Source organism: Meles meles, chromosome 2 (assembly GCF_922984935.1).
Source record: "Meles meles chromosome 2, mMelMel3.1 paternal haplotype, whole genome shotgun sequence".
NCBI lineage: Eukaryota > Metazoa > Chordata > Mammalia > Carnivora > Mustelidae > Meles > Meles meles.
In genome coordinates, this window is record NC_060067.1 from 85,480,024 (window position 1) to 85,503,147 (window position 23,124).

Below are 23,124 nucleotides of genomic sequence, written 5' to 3' on the forward strand. Positions count from 1 at the left end.
CATTCATTCAATAAATACATATTTATGAAATATTCACTCTTTCCTAGACACTATGACAGTAAAGAAAAACAAAAGAGTTCCTTAACATTTAAAATAATATAATAAATAATGTATTTTTAATGCTTCATCTAGTATTAAATACTACATCTAGATGCACTGGTCAATTGGGAGTATTCTGGATGAAGTGTTCAATAAATTAAGTCAGAGACTATAATTGTGGTAAAGAGGAGTGCAGTAGTGTCTAGTTTCCCTCCCCTTGAGCCTGTTATGACACTAGTGGCATAATGAATGGTCTAAAACAGAAATGACCTTCAGGAAATTCATAAACGAGGCCATTGGAATATTTGCAGCTTTTTTTTTAAAAGTTTTTTACTTTATTTTTATTATTTTTTTTAAAGAAAAGGGTGGAATTTAATCTTTATTTACAGACACTGCAAGAGAGGAGATTCCACATAGAAATCAGAAACCCACTGGGAGGGGCACCTGGGTGGCTCAGTGGGTTAAGCTGCTGCCTTCGGCTCAGGTCATGATCTCAGGGTCCTGGGATCGAGTCCCACATCGGGCTCTCTGCTCAGCGGAGAGCCTGCTTCCCTTCCTCTCTCTCTGCCTGCCTCTCTGTGATTTCTCTCTGTCAAATAAATAAAATCTTAAAAAAAAAAAAAGAAAGAAACCCACTGGGAGGAGGAGCTTCATACAGTTGGTACAGTTTGGAACTGGTCAAGTAGAGTTTTGTTGTAAAAAGTGCTACAATAACAAAACACATTTAAAAAGAGTTCTTAGTAGAGAAACAGTAAGACAAACTTCTACCAAACAGAGCACACCACAAACAACGTTCTGCGTCGGCTGTACAAGCTAAAAGTTAAAGGTCCCAGCGGTGCCATCCTGAACCTGGAACGTATAGCCTTCAGAGGTAGTTTCTGGCACAATATTCTGATCTTCCTCTTCCTCTACAGAGAAATACTTCTCAATCAAGTTTAATGAAGCTTTGTACACAGACTCATTTTCATGGTTTTGTAGAGCCTCGATTTTGTCCAAACCTCCACATTCTTCGATCATTATACTAAGTTTCTCGGTTTCACCTAATTTCTCAGCAGCCTGAAAGATATTGGAAATGGCATCCAGAATGACCAAAATAATTTTGGTATCCTTTGCAGTTAAGAGGTTCATCAATGGTTCTGTTATGCCACAATGGACGAGGTATACAATCTGTTCAACTGTCCCACCACTTGTATAGTTGGTCACAGCCCAGACAGCTTCCTTTTGTGTCTTAAAGTCTGCCTTAGAGAGACACCAACGAGGAATGGGACTAATCCATGATTCACAACTTGCTGAATCTGGTCCTGGCGGCCAGCTGTGATGTTTGACATTGTCCACGTGGCTTCCTTCTGAATATTAGTTTTGGGGTTTGTTAGCAGGCTGGGAAAGACAGCAAGTGCTCTGGCATCTATTACAACCTGAGTCTGTTCATCTGTCCCAGTAACAATATTTCCTATGGCTCTTAGTGCAGGAGTCACAATGGGCCATTCAGTAGCTCCTAGAAGCTGGGGCACAACTCCTGTTTTCACAACCATCTCAATCCGTTCATTTGGACCATCCATCAGGTAGGAGATGGCCCAGCAGGTATCTGCCAAGACCTCTGGATCGTCGTGATGCAGGAGACGAACTAAGGTAGGAAGAATCTGTTCGACGGCATCTAGCGGGGGTGTGGGGTTCTTGTTGCGACAAAGGTTTGAAAGTGTCCAAGTAAGGTTCCGTAAGTAGCCACATGCTAACGATGACATATCAGGAACCGCAAGGAGAGCCAGAAGTGGTTCAACTGCACCATACTTGATAACCAAGTCTCGAAAAACTGAACTGTCACCTGCAATGTTTCCTACAGCCCACACAGCCTGTTCGCTGATGTGGGCATGGGAAAATGCCAACAGGGAAATGAATGCTGGGATAGCGCCTCCATCCACGACAGCCTTGGTCTGTTCTGATGTCCCGGAAGCAATGTTAGTGAGAGCCCAAGTGGATTCAAACTGAATGGGACTACAATCGGTTCTGCTCAAGAAGGACACAAATTTTGGAATCAAACCAGCCCGGATTATGTTGTCTATGGGGGGCTGCTTTTCCTTAGAAAGCAGTTTCCTAGCAGCTTGAGTAGCCTGGAGCTGGCTTCCCAAATTGTTGCTATTTATGCCCTTGACAATGTCATCAACAGACCAATTTACAGTGCCCTGGTTGTTGCGGTTTTCCTGCAGTGGAGAGGTAGCATCATCTGGAAACGAGCTTACGTTTCTCCTTTTCAGCATCTGGTCATTCTTCTTAGCTTTCCTCAGCTCCACATTAACTTCTATTCGATGCCGCCTCATTTCTGTACTGTCTTTCCCCTTGTTCTTGAATCTATTAAGGCAGGCAGCTGGTGAATTAGCATTCTCGTTGGTGGACATGGTTATGAGACAAAGGGAGAAAGCTACACGGCCGGCTCAGGCTTCCACGGGAGGCGGTCCGGGACGCGCAGGCTGCAGGTCAGCTGCCCTCAAAACGTCCACCACGGATCACCCCAAAGACGGTGTGTCAAGTTTTTTACTTTATTTTTAAAGATTTATTTATTTTAGAGAGAAAGAGCAAGAGAGCAAGTGTGGGGGTGCAGAGTGAGAGAGAAAGAAGCAGACTCCCCACTGAATGGGGAGCCCAATGTGGGTTTGATATTAGGACCTTGAGATTGTGATCTGAGTTGAAATCCAGAGTTGGATGTTTAACTGACTAAACCATCCAGGCACCCCTTCAGTTTTCTTCTAGACCTTCTGGGATGCTAACTCTTGGAAATCTAGAAGAGATTTAAGACATTTGGTCACCCTTAAGCCACCATGATGGAAAGACTGTATTGAGAGAACATACAAAGCAATCCTGAGATGTTGTAAAGAAGAATTTAATGTTTGGTCAGGCCATAGCTTTCCTCCCAACCAGCCATTAGAACGAACCCAACTAAACGATGAGGCAATGTGGAGTATAAATTATTAGTACTTCCCAGATCTTCCCAAATCATACATGCATGAGACATTTTAAGCTACATAAAATACCAGAAGAGTCCTTCAAAACAAAGAGAGAAAGAGGAATAAATTCAAAGTTAAATTGTCTGAAGACAAGTAGACATGGAACAGTAATTTCAAGAATTGGAGGGAAAAGGAAAATTTTAGGGCAATCTCTAGAGAGGGCACTAATTGTGCAAATATATGGTAGGTTAGTCCAGCTTAAGGGCAAAATATCAGGGAAAACAACCATAGAAATATGGAAGAATTGTCATCATAAACTCTTTAACTTACTAAAATGGACAAAAAAAGATAGAAGTAGACAAAAGATGTGCATCATCCCAGAATGAAATCATAGAATAATTTTATAGAGAACATTAGGATTGAGTGACAAGCACATTTATATATACATATATAATATATTTATGTATTTATATATAAATATATATATTTAATATATAAAAATTACACATATTATGTATATATAGATTATATAAATATATATAAATTATGGTTCTCAATTTTTAAAAAATAATCTATAAGGACATGAAAATCCCTCATTTTTCTTTTATGAAAACAGATACTATGCTTTTGGAAGTAATGAGAAATGAAAAGCAAATAAGCATGGGATGCAGTTGAACAATAGAAATTTGAAATATTTAGGGTGCCTGGGTGGCTCAGTGGGTTAAAGCTTCTGCCTTCATCTCAGGTCATGATCCAAGGGTCCTGGGATAGAGCCTCACATTGGGGGGAGGGTCCCCGCTCAGCAGGGAGCCTGCTTCCTCCTCTCCCTCTCTCTCTCTGCCTACTTGTGATCTCTGTCTGACAAATAAATAAATAAAATCTTTAAAAAAAAAGAAATTTGGAATATTTAAGGGGTCAAAATTTACTAGGGTGGTTAGATTATGAGTAATAGTTTTCTAGCAATTTTTCTTTACTGTATTGATATGTTGTTATTTTAATTTAAAAAGTTAACAAAGGTTATTTAAATTTAAAATTTAAGTTTAAATTTAAAATTTAAAATTTAAATTTTAAAGGTTATTTAAATTTAAAAAGTTAACAAAGTATAAGAAGTGAGAAATTTAGAAAAAAATCTTTTTTATTTTCTAAGCATTTAGTACAATTTCATTTTGCTCCAGAAAAAAACAGGTTTTCTTCATTGTTAATGCTGGTATTTCCAAGTCTTGCTTTTCTCTGGAAGATCTGAAAATGTTCTATACATTTTCTGGTTTTGCAAATTTGCTTCAGTTTGCTAATTTTTTTGGTGGGAATTTCTTGTGAAACTTCAACAACATTAAAATGTGAAAGTAGGAAAGTTTCTTAATTTCAAGGGCATTTTAAAGAATGACCTTAAATAACATTTTAAATATAATTTCTGTGGATAGAAAATGGTGGTAATACTAATACATGCAATTGACCTTGATGTAATTCCATTTTATGTAAAATGTTTATTTTCAAAGAGCCTACAGTTAAGCACATGTTTCTTTAAATGGGTCCACTGTAAAATATTTCAGTAACATGAAATTTGTCTTGTAGTTGCATTCTCCATACTCTCTATATATTTATAACTTGGTTATATTTAATGCTATAATTCCAAAGTTGTCTACTATGAGATTTATTAACAGTTATCAGTAAAAGTAGTTTGACTGTCATCATCTGTATATTTAGTTAACAGCAGAAATATGTATTCATTGAGTGAAAACATCAATTTCTTAAATTCTTCAAATTATTTGAAACAATATTAATGTTCTTTTTTGTCAAATATTTAGATAAAATTTTTATCCTTTATATTGATTTTTTCTTAATCAACTATAATATTCTTGATTATAAGTGATGTCACATATCTAAATAGCAAAGTGATTCATCTGTAAAATTAAGTTTCTAAAGTGCTTTATTACTATAAAAATGAAGACTAGAAATATTTTCTAAATGTCAACATTTATGCATATTTTATATATATGCTTTTAAAAATTTTAACTGTGACTTTCAAGGTAATTATTGATATCTGTTACATCCTGTCCCTATTTTTAGGTTCATAAGCGATAGCTTAAAACAAACACAGTATGCAAATTATTTACATACTGTCAGGGAGCTTGCACTGAATATATGTTTGTGTGAAGGAATAAAGGAGGGTGAAAGAAAAAAATAAACAGACTCATAAATGACATGAAACTTGATAGTGACATGTACAAATAGAAATAATTTTTATTTTATTTTATTTATTAATAGAAATAATTTTAATATTTAGGTAAAATATAAATATTTTCTACCATGCCTGATTATGTTTCTGTTTAATCGGGTCTTTTCAGTATAATTCTTCATTGATATAATTACATTTCTCAATTTTTAAAATAAGTAAACCCATCGTAAAACAGCATTATTGAAGTTCCAATTCTGTAAGTCATATGCAAATGCTATACATAATATTAAATAATGGAATAAAAATAATGATTAATAGTACATAATTTATATTGTATATAAGAGCTTGGATATTTGAAGTGTTTTTCTAAAATACAGAAGTTGGTCTCAGGAGTTTTAACCATCAACTTGATTATAAATATACAAATAAGCACATTAACCACAATTATATGATTTAAAAGAAAATTATGCAGGGACTTAAGTTAATTACTCCCAGGTCCTTTTATTTATATTCCTAGTAGCTAGAGGATTTGAGATATTCATCAGTACTTGTGACTTTAGACATACACTAAAACAGAATCAATATTATCTTATTTTGAAATACAACATCTGCTATATTATGTAGTTTGTCCTTCCCAAGAACAAAAATCCATGACTCTTTGCAGCCTTGAAATACTTTATATATTTCATTTTCCCTTTTATTTCATGTTTTTTTTTTTTCCTGTAAAGTTAATCTTTGAAGTTTCAAGGTCTTGTTAAGTTTACTGGTATATAAGATCAAACATGCTTCAAACTACTAAAGTTTTATGCAATCAAAAAAAGATCATCAGTCATTCATTTCCATGATGATGCCTTTTAATGGTATTTTTAGTTACATTACATGGATTTACCAGAACATGAATTTTATAATGACTATTTTAATGTATTTTATGGTGACTTTTCATATGGAATAAAACCTTCTCTGTTAAAGTCAAAGATGTCATTTTTAATTTACTTTACCTATAAAAAGGCACTCACACAACTTTCTGAATAATATTACCTTTTCCACCTTTAATGTAATTATGGAACCTCGCCTTTGCAGTCTTTAACTAGACATTGGATATTTGTGTTTAAATATATTACCACTAAAGTTTCCCTCATAATTTAATAAATGTGAGTCCCAAAATGAATATGACTTTTGTTTTTACTAAAGAAAAAAAATCAAGTTAAAAGTGGGATACCCTGCACATATGGAGAAGATTTTATTGACCCAGCATCAGTTAGCCATGTGTCCTTAGTTGTTTTTCCGATAATTGTAATGGATTTACACTGACTCATCCACACCCTTTCATCCACTTCTTACTGTGAAGAAGAGCATACACGTGCAAGATGGCTGGAATTCTGCATATGATAGTGACAGAACAAAGGGAAATCAAGATACAACAAATGTCTGTACAGGTATGCTTATACCTTTATCTGTTTGAAAGTACATTTTTAGTACTCTCTTAGTAACATTTTGCACGGAGGAAAATTAATCAGCTTGTTAAGTTGTGCATTAAAAGATATTCAGCTTCCTTAAAAACAAATAATTCATATATGTGTAAGTTTTAACCCTGAGGTTAAGAAGCAACCATACAAGTGTAAATGTCCTTTGGGAGGATGTAAGTCAGAGTCAGAGCTAGAGCCCACAGGAGCCCTCAGTCTTGGGGAGAGGCCAAATGGATGGGGGCTGTATTCAGAGACATTTTATTACTGGAATCAACCAAGAAAAAAGAAAACACAGAGTCCAAGATGTAGAAGGTAGAGCAGCCCTATACATTTCAGAAAGGGTTCTTGAAACTTTCTTAAAATCTGACATATAGGGTCGTGGTTGAGTAGGCGATTATTTAATTTTTTTAGGGTTTATAATCTATCTATAATGTTAACACACGATTACCTAAGGGACTTCTTGAAATCACCTCTGCAACTGTATTTCCCTGGAAAGAGTACAGAAATCAAGATGATTTAGCCAAATGTTGTGGTACTGGGGACAAATGGCAACTTTCCCCTGGTCTGTCAGTGCTGACTGCTAGAATAATTCAGTTCTGAGTGTCACTAATTTTTCACTCTGAGCAAAATACAGTGTGCTAATATTAATCACATCTGCATGTCACCTGATAGGCTACCTTTAGGGGCAGATAAGCCAATAGAGCTCAACTATCCACCTTCAGATACATCCTCTGTGGGCAAGATAGACTAGTGAATAAAAAGGTAACCTTTTGTCCCCTACTTCCGAAGCAGGAATTAGGAGTAAAAGTAACAACATATGGCTGGTCTCTGGTCACATTTGTCCCTGTTTATATACCTTTGTAAAATAGGCAATCACAAAGAAAAAAGTAAACCATCAAACATACTGCCATGGCCTGGATGTATCTTTTATAATATTTTGATGTAATTTATTTCCAAAATGTTTTCCTTTATATTGTTGAAGTAGTTGGGATTATTCCTTATTTTATATTTATAATATATTTTTTTCTGAGTTTTATAATTTTTCATTTTTATTGCACGCATCATATGCCAGTACATGCATATGTTTGATTAATTTTAACCTTTTTCTCTTATTTTGAGAGATTTAGGTCAACTTTTTACTTTTTTCTTAGTATGAATATGGTTTTGACGAGCATTGTTGTGAGGAAATCTTTGCATATACAGGCATACCTCATTTTATTACACCTCACTTTGTTGCATTTTGAAGATAATGTAGTGGACAATGAGATTGTTGTTTTCATGTTTGCTAACACAATATACATTCTGCAGCCCATGGTTCAAGGAGTAATTTTTACTTTCAGGCTTATTATTGAAGAAATACATTTCAAAATATACTGCCATAGATAGTGCTTCCTCTGAGGGATCTGTGCAAATTAAATTGAAAACTTACTGGAAAGGATTCATCATTCTAGAAGCCATTAAGAACATTTTTGATTCATGGGAAGAGGTCAAAATATCAACAATCATGGGAGTTTGGAAAGAGTTGATTCCAGCCGTTATGGGTGACTTTGAGGGGTTTAAGACCTCAGTGGAGGAAGTAACTGTAGATGTGGTAGAAATAACAAGAGAACTGGAATCATAAGTAGAATTTAAAGATGTGACTGAATTACCGCAATCTCCTGGTAACGCTTAAATGGATGAGTAGTTGTTTTTTTAGAGATGAGCAAAGAAAGTGGTTTCTTGAGATGAATCTACACCTAGTGAAGATGTTGTGAATATTGTTGAAATGACAACGGAGTGTTTAGACTATTACATAAACTTAGTTGATAAAACAGCAATAGGATTTGAGAGGAATGACCAATTTGGAAAAAGTTCTGTGGGTAAAATGCTATCAAACAGCATCACAAGCTACGGAGAAATTGTTCATTAAGGACAGAGTCAATAGAAGCAGTACATTTCATTGTCATCTTATTTTAAGAAATTGCCACAGACACCCAACTTTCAGTAACTTCCACCCTGATCAGTCAGCACCATCAACATCAAGGCAAGACCCTCCATCAGCAAAAAGATTATGACTTGCTGAAGACTCATAAGATGGTTAGCAGTTTTAGAAATATTTTTCAATTCAGATACATATATATATATATATTTTTTTACCTGTGTTCTCCTCTAGGATTATGATGGTTTTCTGTCTCACTTTAAGTTTTCCATCCATTTTGATTTTTGTGTGTGTGTGTCTCATATACAAAAGTCTGCCAGAGAAAAACAAAAACAAATCATTTCACTCATATGTGGAATTTTAGGAAACAAAACAGATGAACATGGGGGAAGTAAGTAAAAAAAAAAGAGAAGAAGGCAACCCATGAGAGAATTTTAACTGTAAGAGAACAAACTGAGTGTTACTATATGGGCTAAATTGGTGATGGATATTAAGGAAGGCACTTGTGATGAGCCCTGGGTGTTACATGTAAGTGAAGAATCACTAAATTCTACTCCTCGTACTACTATTACACTATATATTAATTAGTTAGAATTTAAATTAAAACTTAAAACAGCAAACAAAAAGACACATTTTTTTTTAGACAAAGGCTATTATACACTTAGTAGACCACATTATAGTATAAACACAATTTTTATATGCACTGGAAAACCAAAAAATTCATTTGACTCACATTTTTGTGATATTCAATTTATTGTGATAGTCTGGAATTGAACCCATAATATCTTATATAATATAAAGTATATCTCCCCCATCAAGGATGAAGTCTTACAAGTGAATGTACTTAGGTCAAAATGCAAGAAAATGCTTAAAGTTGTTAATAAAAATTGCCAAATTGCTTTTCATAATGTTGATTTTACTTCCACTCCTCCAAGCAGTGTATGAAAGTGCTTGTGGGACGACACCCAAGGAAACACCTTGTTAAAAGTTTGATGCCTGAAGCAGGAGGGACCAGAATGTTCACACATTCTGCTAAAAATAGACAGAAGGCTGAGACATTTTGGCATAAAATCCCGTCCACTTCCAAATACCTAGATCCAAGGCAGCCTGAGGCCTTCTAAAGCCAAAACTGTGCATGGTCCAAGGTAGAGACTGAGTCCCACAGTCTGGGAACATCAGTATGAGTGTGAAATAATGTGCTCTCTCAAAACTAAAGTCATGTATAGATTGTTACCATAGTACCTATGCATTATCAAGTGTGACACCTAAGTTTTTTCCCCCTATACCAGACTAACACTTTTTACACTTTTTACATCAGTTAACAAAGGAATGTTTTAAAATATTGCCAGGACATGTGATGACTTCCAGCGGATTATTTAGCAGTCATGGTTTCACTCTCCTTGTCTAGAGAACCTACATATTTACCTAACTAATTAGGTAATTATGTTGCTATTCTCCATAAAAATGAGGGAGTCATAGAGGTTAAAGTTCTGATAACATTAGTATTAACTGTGAAGAGTTTTAGTATTAAATATGAAGTAAACTAAAACATTAAATAAAGATAAAATGGACACGAAGTAGGCTGAAACTTGTGGAATGGTTTCGACTCTCAGAAAGAGCAGTTCCTTATTTTAACATAACTATTTTTAGCATAACTGTTAGCCTTGTTTAGATGAGCACTGAACTAAAAGAATGTAAAAGAAAGTATTGAAATTTAGGCCATTAGAAGGTAGTATAAATATATTATTAAAAATTGTGCCCAAAATGTATTATTCTGGTAACAAAACCAGTTATTTCATGTAAGTCTATTGGCTGGCTTTCTTCCACTCTGTCACTACATTATCTCAAGAATACATCATGCATAAATAAAGTGCTTTTGCATGAAAATATGGTTGGGGAAGGATCCTTGAAATTACTCCTTAGTATATTTTATTTATTTATTTTTGGGTTCTTTGCTGCTTGTGGATTGTAAATTATTTATACTGTTATATTTTAATAAAAATTAATGTAAAATTTAAGGGTTTTTTTTGTTATAGTGCTAATCTACTGCATCAGAATGTGCTCAATGAAGAGACTTCTTTATTGCTTAGTCTTCAATTCAGATTAAGCCTTCATCAATATTTTAGGACACAAAATTCCTGGCAAAAGTCTGTTTTGGGGAAGATGCCTATCAAATTCTGCTCATCGGTTTGGGTATCAGTTACAAATATTAGAGAATTTAACTCAAAATAGTTTTTCTAAAAGATTTTATTTATTTATTTGACATAAAGATAACAAGAAAGGGAACACAAGCAGGGGAGAATAAAGGGAAAAGCAGGCTCTCCACTGAACAGGAAGCCTGATGAGGGCCCAATCCCAGGGCCTGGGTTCATGACCTGAGCCAAAGGTAGATGCTTAACCAACTGAGCCACACAGGCACCCAAAAATAATTTTTAAAATAAAATATTTTTTCAAAATTGTAACATAATCTGATTTTCTTTCCCTTATAGCCACATCTGAACACATATTGAAAAAGAAAATAATATATCTATCATATATTCAATTAAATGCCAACAAAGGTACAGAATAATTATCTTCACAATCACTCCATAGACATTCTTTATTCATAGTTTTCAATACTCTTTCCTTTCCTTATTTTTTCTTCTAATAATAGAGTAAATAGTAAAATAAATGCATACTAAAATTATCTTTGTTACTGGATTGTTTTCAAATAAAAAGTGTATATTCATGATATTGTCTTTTTCTCTTTTATAACCAAAGCAGTAACATATATGGATGTGAAGTGTAATCAAAAAGATAATTATAAAGTAAATTAAAAAGTTAATTTCTCTATACTCAGTTGTATATTTATTCCCTGTTGATTTATCAGCAAGGAGTAAAAATCATAGGGAGAAATAATTTGTCTCACATTAGGTAGGATTCTGTTAACTCTGAGTTCCTTTCTATCTCTAACATTGTACTATATAAAGAGAAGGGTATAGTACCAACCCAGATCAAAGAGTTAAGTAACAGTCCCCTATTGTTGATCACATATCAGGCTTCTTGCTAAGCATTTTCTTTCCCATTTCATCCTCATTTGATTCTCACAATGATTAATAATTTTTCTTATTCTTTTAAAAAATTTGATAGAAAAATTAATTAATATTATTCTCTTGCATCTATTTAAATTATTTCTTTAAACTTCAGCAGTGATATGGGCTTTTAGTATTTTTAACTTACATTTAGCTTGATTAACTACAAAAAACTATTTTAACAACATTAAAAATATGCTGAGTATCATCTATATACCAAATTCTACGCTAGGCACCAATGATTATAATATGATCAAATTGTACACAATTACTAATGATGGCTGCAAAATATACTTCAGCTTCTTATAGTCGCCAAAACAAGGAGAATAAAATAGTTATTATAATGAATATGTTCGTAATATAAACAAGGTGTTAAATTTTAGTGAATTCTGACATTAACCCCAGTTCTTCACCTCATTCTTTATGGTTCCTATAACTATGCCTTTTACCTAGTAACTTTATAGAGTCTTTTCACTCTGGGTAAACATTCTTTTCTATTCCTTGACTCTGGATTCAGAGCTATTTGGCCAATGGTATGTTAATGTATATGAAATAAGCAGTCTTGAAACATGCTTTTTTTATTGGGCATACTGCAGTCTTACACACCTGCTGTTGAAAGAGAAGACACGCCTGTGTTAGCCTTGTAATCCCAGTAGGAGAATGTGAGCAACAACTAAGTTATTATTGCCTTGTATCACTGAGTTTTGGAGTGGTTTGTTAATCAACAATAGCTAATTGGTACAAAAATCTTGAGAGAAATTTCTCAGAAGGCAAAATGAGGGTTACAGTTAAATGATCTTTACACAGTGGTCACCTGGGTGGCTCATTTAGCTAAGTGTCTGACTCTTGATTTCAGCTTGGGTCTTGGGTCTTGGTCTCAGGGTTTTTATTTTGAGCCCCAGAGTTAAATAAACAAGCAAACAATTTTTACACAGGACTTTTCTGTATACTAACTCATTATTTTCCTCTAAAAAATATCAATGATATATGCAAAACAAATTGATGTTAATACCCAGTTTGCCAGATTTAGTTTCATTCCAGATGAGTGACTGGTAGCACAGATATGCATTAAAAAAGTGTTCCTGAAGTATTGTAATTCTCAAAGATCATCATCTTTTCCAGTTTTGTTTTGTTTTTTCCCTTCTCCAATTCCCTTGCCATACATTAGCCATAGTAGTCATTCCAAACCACTCATTTTATCTTGTCAGTTTCCCGCTAAACTCTTATTTGCTCTTTGGCTAAAGTTTAACACTCTTAACATGGTGTATAGGTTTTACATACCTTCTACATCCTGCTTAGTTTTCTAGTTTTATTTTATATCCTGCTGCTTCTTTTACAAGCTATTTTTCTGCCATACTACACTTCTTTCCCTTTCTTTCTTCCTAGCTGTTCTCTTTCTGATCCCTGTGACTTCCTCAGCACTGTTCCTTCCAGCCAGGACGCACACCACTCCATTCTTTGCCTAATTTTTATGTATTTTTTTCATTTTCAGCTTAGAAATCAGGTCCTTTGGGAAGACTTCTCTGATCTCCTAGTTTGAGTTAGATCCTCTTCATTTAGGACAGAATACTTCCTATTACTATCAGTTGTCACACTATAAGCAATTATTAGTTTGCTTATCTCTGTCAGAGTACCTTGCAAATTTGCTTATTATATTCTGAAGTATTTACGTGGGGCCTGGCAAGTTGTGTGTACTGCAAGTTCCTGAATAAGTAACTTTGGTAAACTTGTATTAGTGTCTCTAAAATGGGACATGTGAAATAGACTGGGAAAATAAGACGAGTCTAAATAGGACTAGTAAATGCCACAAGCCGTCAGCCACTTTGACCATTCATTCATACTTAGAAACCTAAAAGTTATGGTTTGAATGCTCTGTAGTCTGTTTCCCATGGATACATGGATCATTTTGCAAATTTGATTCATTAAACCAGTCTACAAAAATTTACATCATTTATTCTTGATGAATTAGTCACATTATTAATGAACCATATAAACCAATTGTTTTGAGTTCTTTAAGCATTGTCTGTCTCCATACTGTGTTTGACTGACTCATGCATGTTACTCACCAATATAATCATTTTCAGCACTTTCTTTCATTTGCTTTTATTTTCATATGTCTGTGTATAATTTTGTTGTTGTATTTGTGTAAATATTGTGGTAAGGCCAACCAATATATATTTATTTCTATTTTGTGTCTATTTTATATTAAATTAACTTCAAAAACCTTATGGTAAAGTCATTTCTTACTGTTTGTTGGAAACAAATACATAATTAGTTTAAAGCTGTTTCTCTATACAGAATTCTTTGAGGAACTAAATAAATATGTGTATCTGTATCACCTTCCTTCCTTAGGCAGTATTTCTCCTGAGGAGCTGGGTAGAGAAAATAGAAATCTTGTTCCATTTGTTTTATTTTTCCTGAGGAGCAAGCCATATAATAATGCTGTCTTAGGATGTTGCTGGTAGTCATACAAATACAAAACTGTGACTAAAGGATAGGGATAAACCATTCATGGACCTGAGTGCTTGGACTTTATTAATAAACATTGAATCTTTTTATTTTGTAGGCCTTTGTGTCCATATAATTCAGATGTAAATGATCACAAAGGCTAATTTTTGAGGAGCAAATAGAATTGCATCCCATTTGCTTTAGTGCATCGATTAAAAAGCCAGATGTTAAGAACAGATGTCAATGAGCTATTTTTCATATGCCATGGCTTACGGTTATGAACTCTCCATTTATCACCTCAGATGGGAACAGTTAATTTGACAGTGAGTGTTTTGGTTATTAGCCAATTTCATATGGGTTCTTGGATTTTTGATGTCTGATGTACAGATAAAAGAGTTACAGTGGAAGCACTGTTAACCTGATTTTTGTGCCTTTGAGTTTACCAACACACATAATGCAATGGAAGTGAATGTTCCTCCTGGTGAATGACCATAAATCCAATGTTGCAAAAGAAATAATGCAAATGTTATGACTGAAATACAGAATGATTAATCCAGTTGTAAGTTCCAAATAACCAAAAGTCAGACCCTTGCACAGGTGTTTGGCTAACTGGGTTTTGCTTATTTCTTGTATTTGATTGTAATAACAATGTCCACTAAAATCGTTTTCACAATGTTTGTATTAAACATGTTTCTAGAACTGGTTTCAAAATTTGTCTAACTATGAAATAATTTTCATACATAGAGAACACCATATTTCAAATCATTTGTTAACTATTTGACATAATAAATACTTTTAAGTCAGCCATTTACTATATTTGGCTAGAAAACTTAAGTAACAGACAAGATAGCAGGATAATAATATTTTTAAAAATGTGTATGGACAATATTTGGAAGATAAAAAGCTTTAGCATATATTATAATCATTGTATTTTTATATCAACTTTGTGAGCTAAATTGTTATTTTTGTTTTGTCATTCCCAAAGTTGGTAAAGGATGGATATGGGATTTATCTTTTTTCTATTTTCTATTCTAGTTTTATTTCTGCTACCCTTCACTACCTTTCCTCCAATTCAGATCTCAAAAAGTATTTACTTGAATCCAGAGATTGAAAAATGGATTAGATTCTACTCTAGGAGATCTGATCATATTGTAAACAACTGAAGCTCTTTTTACATCTTTACATAAACTGATGATTTTGATAAGTGCAATAGAAATTGGCTTAAATGACTTACACTTAACCAACTGCTAGATTAACTGAAGCTCCATTTTCTCTGTGAACGTATTGATTAGAGCCCATAGTACATTGATACTTCTGCATTTCTGCTGCTATTACCTTAATTCTATTCTGAGTATGCAACAGTAGTGTCTTTTCAAAACTCTTTGCATCAATTCCATCTGTTATATTAATGAAATGTAATTGAATATTGTGTAAGTCATTGAAAGATAAAATAAAACAAAAAATAATTGCTTCTATGAAAACTAAATGGCATGGTCTGAAAGATTAAATATAGGTTAGTTGCAAACTTAAATGTGTACCTGAAAATGTATAAGATTGTTGGGGGGGGACATATGAAATTCTAGGAGGATTTTGAATTCAAATTGCTTTGAAATTTTTTTACAAATTCTAGTTTCTTTTCAAAGAAACTCAAACTGGCAGAAGTAGATGGTTCATTTCATATGATTGATTCAAGAAAAATTATGGAACCTACAAACTGTAGACCTTTTCTTCAGGAGATGGCCTTATTCCTATGATAAAGAATAAGCAAGTTAAGTTAAAGTTGCTGCATTGTAAGTTAAAGTTAAATGTTTAAGTTATGGCATTACTATTTTTATGATTTCCAGATTTAACTTCCTTTTACAATGATCTTACCATTGACTGATTTCAAGTATGCCAGATATGAGGGATTCAGTTGTTCCTAATATCTAATATTAGTTCATTAAATATCAGCTGCCTAACCTAGTGTCCAAGTCACAGTAATATTTTTTCCTAGAGACCCAACATATTCTGTCAAAGATGTTGGGTCTATCATGTAAAATATGCAAAATGTGGAATCTGCACTGTTTGTGGTAGGCAAAGAATGGGGAAACTTCTGTGTGATGTGAAGAAACATATCACTAGCTCACAACCAACAAAAGCAGTGAGTTTCTTAGGATTCTGATGTAGCATTCTGGTTCATAGAAGTTCTTGCTGTGCCTTGGAGTTGAGCTTTCTGTTTGTCACGTGAATGGAATGGACAGACAATGAGGGGAGGTTTCTCATGTGTGAATTCATCCAAGGATCTTAGAAAAGGATGGATGTAGTATGGTGATAATAATATCATCGTATTATAATGGGCTCAAAATAATTATGCCAGTGAGTATTCTGGCTGAAGTGTTCGTTTTTAATATTGCACTTTCATGTAAATATTTCTTTTAAACTTTTTTTCAGGCTAAAGGATGGAAAAACCTTTGGTTAGGATAAACAAAACAATAGTAAAAATACTTTCACACTCAATGAAACTGAAATGCACACGCAGATATTTTATATCAACTCTTATTAAATTTCCTAGAACACATAATGTTCAATTATACAACTAAAACTTCTGTTTTGGTCTTTCTGGCACCTAGATATATTTCAGAGAAATGTTCAGTTTTGCACACAGATATTAATGACAATTACTAGAGGGCCTAAAAATTTGGATTATTTTCTTAATTTAAATTTGGCTTTCTTTAAATTCTATAATTCTATTTTATGATCCAGATAAATATGACCTTGAAAGGGAAAACGTGTATCTTAAAATAAAATGTAACACCCATAAGTTCTTGAGTTTTGTTTTTTCATCTGCAGCCTGAAAAACACATTCCATTTCCATCCGCAACTTAATTTTCTAAAGTTATCTTAAGAATTTTATCTGCATGAAATTTTCAGTAACTACAAAGTAACTGGAAATTTCTCTAAAGATATTATGATTAAATTACCAGCAAAAATCTTACGTGCTTAGAATTTCAAAATGATTTGGAAAAGCACCAAAATATTCTTTGTCATCAAATCTGTGTTTATAAAGTACAGCTAGACACATTTCTTTCTGTGCTTTACATTTCTTTGAACAGAAAAATTAAGTGTATGTGTATCTATATGCATAGGTAATGAGCCCATATTGACTGGATTGACACAACAGGGGAAGGAATAATATTCATCAAGAAAAATAGTTTTTTTTTTTTCCCTAGAATTTTGCTATTGTCTACTAATTTTATCAAAATATTCAATGTATTTGCCAACAAAACCTGAATTCTTAGAGTGGTTCAGTGTGTGGTTTTTTTTTTACATCTTTTTAAAATTTATTATTATCTTTTAGAACAGTTTGTTTCACAGCAAAGTTGAGCAAAAGGTATAGAGATTTTCCCTCTACCTCCTGCCTACACATGCATAGCCTCCCCCATTACGAACATCCCTTACCAGAAGAAACATTTGCTACAGCTGATAAATCTACATTGATACACCATAAAAAAAGTACTTCCTTTTTATGCATGAAGTTTTGATAACATACTGTGTGCCTCATATTTAAATGGAATCTTGAAAATTTTTGAAAACTACATTTGAGGGGTTCCTGTGTGGCTCGGTCTGTTAAGTGTCCAACTCTGGATCTCAGCTTAGGTCTTGATATCAGGATCATGAGTTCAAGACCCATGTTGAGCTCCACACTGGGCATGGAGCCTACTTAATAACAACAACAAAAATAAAAAGCAAAACAAAACAAAACAAACTACATGTGATGATTAAAAATATTTTTGAGGCACATTTGAGTGACTAAAGTACTAAATATGCTTTCCTTTGGCTTTAACATTAAATCATCATACAACTTCTGAGATACCATCTAGGTTTATTTGGGTTAAATTTATCAGAAATTATCTCTTTGCACAACATAGAACTATTCTTTTAGCTATTTCTGTTGTTCATAAGGAGGATTGTAGACTCATAGCTTCCATTGTCGTCTTAACAGGAAATCTCCATCAGGTGTGCTAAACATCTATAATATTTTAAGGGAGTGTGAACACATTTGAAGATGTATGCAGAGCAACCAAGAGATTAAGGAGTTTAGAGACTAGATTATATCTTATGATCAAAGGAACTGGGGACATTTCCTGTTGATAAAACTGCTTGGGAAGAAGGCATGCCGTGAAATATCTGGAGGGCTGTTATTTAAAGTGAAGATTAGACTTACTGTTTACAGCTCTAAAGGCTGAGGAAACCAAGCATAAAGGGTATACAAAGAGAAACAGATTTTGGTTTAAAAATCATGACATTCATAAAATTAGGATGATCCAAAAATTGGAAAAAATACTTTGTGAGATTGTTATGTATTTCCCTTTGTAGTACGAGAACATACAGCGCAAAATTTCTTTTTTTTTTTTTTTTAATATGTTAAGTTGTGTTTTATGGCCCAGGATGTGGTCTTTCTTGGTGACAGTTCCATGAGAGCTTGAGAAAAATTGATATTCTGGGTGCTGAGTGGCTCAGTTGAGTGCTGAGTTGGTTAAGCAGCCAACTCTTGATTTAGTTCAGTTCATGATTTTAAGGTTGTGAGACCAAGCCCTGTTACCTGCTCCATGCTGGGCATGGAGACTGCTTAAGATTCTCACTCTCCCTCTCCCCCTGCTCCTCCCTATCCACCTTTTCTCTCTCTCTTTCCCTCTCTAAGTGAGAGGTGGGGGGAGAGAGAAGAATTTATATTCTTCTTTTATTGGCTGGACTTGGGAAATTAGACCAAATTGTTTGATAGTGATGTTCAGATCATCTACATCCTTAGTGATTTCCTAACCGTTCTATCAACTACTACCAGAAGGATATTGAATTCTCCAACTCTAATATGAATTTGTCTATTGCTCATTTTAGTGCTATAAGTTTTCGAGTCATGTATTTTAATATTTACTTATTAGATGCATGCAGGTATAAGACTGTTATGTCTTCTTGATAAGTCTTTGTCCTCTTTGTCATTATGTCATCCCTGTCTTTATCTTCCTTGTGTTGAAGTCAACTTTGAAATTAAAATGGTTACTCCAGCTTTCTTTTGATTAGTGTTATCATGCTATATTTTTCTCCATCTGTTTACTTTTAACCTATTTAAAGTCAGTTTCTTGTAGGCAACATATAGTTAAGTCTTACTAATTAGACATAATGGTGATCATTTTTCAGTGTAGACCAATATTGAATCATTATGTGTACATCTGAAACCAATATAATATCCCAATTATATCTCAATTAAAAAAATAAATATAAAAATAACCCCCATGTAGTTGAGTATTGCGTCTTAATCCACTCTGACAATCTGTATCTTTTACTTAGTATATATAGATCATTCACTTTTTTCTAGTTTTATTGAGATATAATTGACATACATCACAATATAAGTTTAAGATGTATAGCATGACAGGTTTACATATTTGGTAGAATTATTATAGCATGTTTAGTTAACATCTATTACCTTATATAGATACAATAAAAAGAAAAAAATTCTCCTTGTTATGAGAACTCTTAGGATCTACTATCTTAACAAGTTTCCTGTGTATTATACAACAGTATTAACTATAGTCATCATCTAGTACATTACATCCTTAGTACTTATTTATTTTATAACTGAAAGTTGTATCTTTTGACAGCCTTCCTCCAATTCCCCTCCCCCACCCTTCCACCTCCAGTTACCACAAATCTGATCTTCTTTTTCTATGAGTTCAGTATGTTTTGGTTTTGTGTTTCAGTTCCCACATGTAAGTTTCTTATGAAAATGAGTTTTCACATTTCTTGTCTCCTATCCCTTGTGACATTGCTGTTCTTTATTATATTTATCCATCTAATGCATTGTTACCATTTTTACTTCAAACAAATAATTATGCTTTTGATCAGTTAAGAATAAAAAATGAAAGGTTTTATATTACCATCATTTGTTCTTCCCTACTGTTGTTAATTTCTTTATGTAGTTCTAGGTTTCTATATCACTTTCATTCTCCATGAAGAATTTTTTAGGGCACCTGGGTGGCTCAGTGGGTTAAGCCTCTGCCTTTGGCTCAGGTCATGATTTCAGAGTCCTGGGATTGAGCCCCACATCAGGGCGGGCTCTCTGCACAGCGGGGAGCCTGCTTCCTCCTCTCTCCACCTGCTTCTCTGCCTACTTGTGATCTCTCTCTTTAAAAAAAAAAAAAGAATTTTTTAAAGCATTTCTTGCAAGACAATTATGCTGGTTATGAATTCCTTCAGTTCTTATTTATAGGGAACATTTTTTTTCTTCTCTTTTGAAGGATAATTCTCCTGGATATAGAATTTTAGGTTGATGGCTTATTTTCTTTCAATGCTTTCAATATTTTGTTTTACTTTCTTCCTGATTCTATAGTTATGAGAATACCACTCTAATTCTTATCCTTTGTTCTTCCATAAGTAGGTTTTTTTTCCCTCCATGGCTTTTTTCAAGATTTTCTTTTTGTCTTTCTTACATTTGAATATGATATGCTCAAGTGTGGCTTTTTAGGTATGTATACCACTAGGTATTCTTTAGGTTTCTTGGACTTTTTATTTGGTGTTTGTTATTAACTTTGGAAAAGTTATCTCAATCATTATTACTTGTTGTGACCAATTTTCAGTGACAGCATTGGAGCCAGATTGAACTTAGATTTTAATCTTGGTCATGAATTGTGATCCTGATTATCACACATATGCACACACACACATACACACACACACACACAGACACCCAAGAGGATATGAAAAATTTATTAGTCCCATAATGAGGCTTTCTGGAAAGAGCAGGAAATCTCCCATATAGACGCTAAAATGCCCTTGAGAGAGTAGGCAGAGCTTGCCTTGAAGTGTTTATGGTGGCTAAGAGATAGGTCCAAGATGAGAGTTCCTGTGCAGCTTCCTACCAACTCCAAAAGAAGGAGCACCTAGGCTTGTCCAGATGTAAGAAAGAACTGATAGACAGAGGGGTGAATCTTAAAAGATGTCAGAAACCAAACATAAAAACTGAGTTAGACTCTTCATTCTATTACTTTCAGTATTTTTTTGTTCCATTCTTTTTCTAGCATTCAACTCTGTGTATGTCCTATCTTTGAAATTATCTAGTTTGGATGTGATATTCTGTTCCACACCCAACCCTGCCATTCTTGTCTTCTCTTTGTATTTTAATTCCTACTGACCTATCTGCAAACTACTGACTCTTCAGGCATGTCAAGTCTGCTGCTTAGCCTTTCAAAAGAATCCTTCATTTCTGTTACAGTGTTTTGATTCACAGCAATTATAATAATTCATAATTTGCATATTTATATATTATAATATATAATTTAGATATAGTTATATATTTATAATATAAAATATATTATAATTATTACATATAACTATATATTATAATTAAATATAATTATAAAAGATATATTATATATAATTATATTTCTATTTAGATAATTAATCACATATTTATATAATCACATATAATTAAAATAATTAAATAATTATTAATATTAAATAATTAATATTAACAATTATTTGAATTTCCATCTCTCTGCTTATAATACCTTAGGCTCTTTCATTTGTCTTCTTCTTTTATTTTTTATTTTATTTTATTTTTTTTTAAAGATTTTATTTATTTATTTTGCCAGAGAGAGAGAGATCACAAGTAGGCAGAGAGGCAGGCAGAGAAAGAGGAGGAAGCAGGCTCCCTGCGGAGCAGAGAGCCCGATGCGGGGCTCGATCCCAGGACCCTGAGATCATGACCTGAGCCGAAGGCAGCGGCTTAATCCACTGAGCCACCCAGGCGCCCCTGTCTTCTTCTTTTAAAAAAAATGATTTTATTTAGTTATTTGAGAGAGAGTAAGAGAGAGACAGAGCAGGGTAAGGGACAGAGGGCGAAGCCGACTTCCCACTGAACAGGGAGGCCAGTGTGAGGCTTCATCCTGGAACTCTAGGATCATTACCTAAGCCAAAGGCAGACGCTTAACCATGTGAGCCATCCAGGAATCCCAATGTTGTCTTCTTTTTTTATTAGAGCCCTTAACATATTAATCATGGTAATTTTAAATTCTTTGATAATTCCAACATCTGCATCATTCTCTGAATCTATTTCTGATAATTGCATCATCTCTTAAAACTGTATTTTACATGTATTTTTTTGTCATTTCTTATAATTTTTTGTTGAAAGCCAGACATATTTAACTGGATGATAGGAACTGAGATAAACAGACCTTTTGTGCGGGGATTTATGTTACTCTTGATGGAGTTAGACTGATGTTTGCTGTTGTTACATGTGCTAGAGGTCTTGGATGACTCTAGTATCTTTGTTTTTGTCTCCTCTTTTAAAGTTGGGCTTTCCTAAGCATTCCTCATCATGTGATTGAAGTTCCCTCATCTCTAATCTACTTTAATACAGGACCCTGTTATTGTGATGGAAAGGTTTGCATGAACAGGAGCATTCTATAATCTTCTAATTATATTACAGTGTTTTAGTATGCCTGTATCTCAGGAAGTGTTTCTTCAGTGGTGTAGCATCTTTCACTGACCCCCATACACCTTTCTCTCACTTCAGAATTTCAAATTCATTTCTTTGAAGTGTCAGCCTCTGTTAACTATATTTTCTTTTTCTTTCTTCCTTAGGTGAGACAAAAAGAATAGAGAGGGCAGGAGTGGGAGGAGGCCTTTTTCTTTTCACTTGGGAGAAGGCTCCAGCCAAGACTTTTTCTTTGGAGAATAAGCATTAATGATGAGGAAATTTTGGGGAATTTCACTGTCGTCATTCTTATTTTGTCATCACTGGAGGCAAAGAGTCTTTCTCAAATATTCACCTATTGGGGTTCCTGGAGGTAAAACCAATGAAATTGTGGGATTTTTCCTAGGCCTACAGTTCCTAAGAGTTTTTCACTCTCAAGCTAGTCCATACTTGGCCTCCAGAAATTCATCAAAATTGCCAGTTAACTGTTCTACCAGTTCATGGTTCTAATGGTTTCCACTTGAGGTGAATCTATCTTGGCTGTATCTCTCTGGATAAATCTGTTTCTCCAGGTTTCCAGGTGCTAGGTTGCCCTACAACCTCACTTTTTGATAA

General features: G+C 33.9%; 1 pseudogene; it reads right to left on the minus strand.

The window, feature by feature from the left end:
• Nucleotides 1–671: 671 nt before the first annotated feature.
• Nucleotides 672–2,548, minus strand: LOC123937115 (annotated as a pseudogene).
• Nucleotides 2,549–23,124: the final 20,576 nt, after the last annotated feature.